This window comes from Melospiza melodia, chromosome 11 (genome assembly GCF_035770615.1).
Source record: "Melospiza melodia melodia isolate bMelMel2 chromosome 11, bMelMel2.pri, whole genome shotgun sequence".
NCBI classification, from domain to species: domain Eukaryota; kingdom Metazoa; phylum Chordata; class Aves; order Passeriformes; family Passerellidae; genus Melospiza; species Melospiza melodia.
The window spans coordinates 26046730-26050126 of NC_086204.1; positions in this window are offsets into that span (position 1 = coordinate 26046730).

The window sequence follows — 3397 nt, forward strand, 5'->3', positions numbered from 1 at the left end:
CAGAAGGGGCCGCCCCTCCCCACTACACTCTCCCGTCAGGAGAGCGATGAAGGCATCCGCTGCCCAGGCCTGTGGAGCAGGGTAGGGCTCGCTGGAGCCCGGACACTGATCCCTGCTCCCCCAGGGCTTCTCCCCCTCCTCCTGTGCTCGGAGAAGAGCGGCTGTGCTCCGGTCACCTGGGGAAATGACTCCAGGCTCCCTGACCGTGGCTGTGCAGGTGGCCCCGGCAGCAGCCAGGGACAGTGGCTTGGCCAGCGTGTCTGCTGGCAGAGCCGCAGGTCTCGGGGGAGAAGAGCCAGCCTGCCGGCTCTTGGCAGTGCTGGACGGTGACCTAAAGGCGCTGGCAAGTGTTTGTCTGAGGCAAATCCCTCTGTGATCCAGTACTACCCCTTTTTGGCAGTGAAATGTCGTGTTGTTGGCACTTCCTAGCCCAGGCTAAGGAGGCCTTTCCAGGAAAATAAGGCACTAAAAGATCAGTGTTGAACTACAAAGGGGATTCAAAGGAAACTATTAAAAGTAATATGAATAGAAACACTACCTCAGGGAGTCTGTGTAGGCACACAAAAGTTGCAAAATCTGTAATACAGGATTCTGTAATACTGACAAGACATACTTCTGAATGTATTGTGAAGTCAGCACAATCCTTAGAGGTAGCCTGTATTTTTTTTTCTTTTGGTTCACTTGAAGTTCACACTTTACAAAATTAGGACTGGGTAGCTCAGGGTATTGCTCATGGGATTCACCTTTAGGTACATAGGCCAGTCGAGGACAGCAGCAACAGAAACAGCAGTGCTGCCCTGAGGTTAACTGGGTGGTGGTTCCAGCCTATTCCAATTTATTTGACAAAGATTTCTATTAGGTTTAGTAGGCCAAAGAGTAAATTGCAGAAGTAGCTAGATTATACTTGCTGCTGGATACAGTTCTCCTAGATCAACATTGAGACATGCTAGTGAGCAAACACACGCCAGTTTGCAAACCTGATTGGCATATTTCCTTCAAATAGTTGGATAGCCTTTAATATGAACTGGTAGAGCAGTTTGGCTCAGAAAACATGAACTAGTACAAAGCCTTTGACATAGTCTCTATCTCTGTGTTCAGGACCAATACCTCCTTCTTTGCTGATGTTAAAGAATATTTTATGGCAGGGAGCAATATAGAAACATGGCACTAAAAGAGGAAGCAGAGTTCTACTGCCAGCGGGCCATTATTTAAAGAATAAATCATCAGTGCCAGTGATCAAAAATTTTCAGATTCTGGGCTCAATTTGCAGGAGAAAATATGACTCTGAAAGTGACTAAATTTTATCTAGAAATCAGAGATGATAATCATAAAGCTGCAGGAAGTAGATTTTATAAAGTCCCTCTCTAGAGCAAAACTTGCTTTTTACATTGCAGTATGTGGCCTCATTTTTAGTCCTATAACCAAGCAACTAAAATATTATTCCTCAAAAATGTACATGTGTATTGTAGATTTGTTTTTTATTTTCTGACAAAAAAAAATCCACATTATGCTGATGATCAATTTTTAAAGATTTTTTTTTAGAATTTACTAGGTTTTAAAAATCTTTTTAAATTGAAAAAACCCGTTCTCTTTCTCCAGATATTTCGGAAGAAACTCTAAAGCTTCTTAGATAATTTACTTATAAAATGAGGAAATAAAACTTGACTTCAGCTTGGTCAATAGTACAGCCAGGAAAGTATCCAGGAAAATACCACTTATCTGCAAAGAAATTCACATTCTCATCACAGTCTATCTTTCCTGTAGAGACCATGACAGAAGATTTTCCATCTCTAAATCTATATATTTATGTAGCGTATTACATTATTTCTTGATGTTGGGTGTCTGCTAAAACTGAAATCAATAAAAAATGTGAAAAATGTGAAATGCTTAAAAACTTCAAATATTTTTCAACTAGCTATATAAGGATTCTTCCCTTACAGTAACGCTGGTCATGCTTGAATTCCCTAAGCAAATTTAATCAAAATGTCAAAGGTCTACCAAAATTCTTTTTAAAAAAACCCAAAAAAGAAAGTGAGATTTAATAAATGTAAATGATAAAATGTAGTTTTCTCTTCAAAAGATAAATTTCCAATATGCTTTGGAACCACTTTACTTATTTTCTGTAAGTCATTGCATTTTTCTTTTCTTTGCCAAGAACTATCAGAATCATAGCTATCCATGGCTGACCAGTTTTGTGGTCCAAGAAGCAATCAATGACCATCAAAAGCTTTCTGTTGTTGTTACTTTGTAAGTACAAATCCTTTTCTTCCAGCAGGCATAGTAGCAAACTGTACAAATAGCATTTTTTTTTGCAAACAACCCAAGAATGACATCAGTGCACTGAGGCAGTGTTTTGGCTCTGAATGTCTGAACGCTTTGATACCAAACTCAGTTCCTGATGCTTTATGGCTCTTTCTTGCTTGAAAGCCCTCTGGCAGTGTGGCTTCTCCATCTCACACAGTGACATCAGTGGTTTGGACACTCACTTCTCACCTGGCAGGTGTGTGCAGAGCTGCATTTCCTGCAGGCCTGGCTGATGTGGCTGGGTTATGTGGCGTGTTGGTGATTCTGGTTTTGCTGAGTGCTGTGGCTCTCGTTCGGAGCACTCCCTCAGTAACCAGTAGCAACCAAGCCACTGCTGTCCTTTGACATTACACCGTACTCACTACATGCTGCAGTTAGTGCGCAAAAAAGGGCCTTTGCAAATCCATCAAAAATCACAAGGATGTACTTAAAGCAGGATCTTTAACAACATCACTTTGATCCCTGTATGGGCTATTCACTTAAGAGTGAATCTGTGTCTATTTTACGAAACACAGGGCACTGAAAGTCGTGGTAATACCTGTTTGGGACATTATTAGTTCTAAAGGATGGTTCCAAGTCCCTTCAGACTTGGCAGTTTGGGAATGGTGTTGCTATCATGAAAACAGGCTAATATCAGTATTCATATGTTAGTGTTAGTTCTGGTTTCAAAACTGTCCATGCACACCATGTAATTGGGAAAAAAAAAAAAGATAAATTTTCTTAGGCTGAAATATCAGTGTTATTATCAAGAATTCATGGCTTTCAATACAGCAGTGGAGGAACAATGAAACAGAAGAAGTAAAGCCAAATGTTCTGAGGTTCCTCAAGGGTCCCAACTCAGTGATCCTTGTGGGCGCCTTCCAACCCTGAATATTCTGCCATTCTGTGACTGGCATCCCACAGGCTGAGCCAGCCGGTGCTTTACAGCCGTAACCACTCAGACATTATTTCCAGCACGGATCGCTCCGCTCCAGAGGCTGTGCCCCTGAGGAAGCCGTCCCGGCGGAGCGGAGCGGGCAGAGCCGGCGGCTGCCGCAAAAGGCCCGTTTGCAGCAGCGCCGCGTTTGCGGCAGCGCGGCCGGGCCGGGCCGGG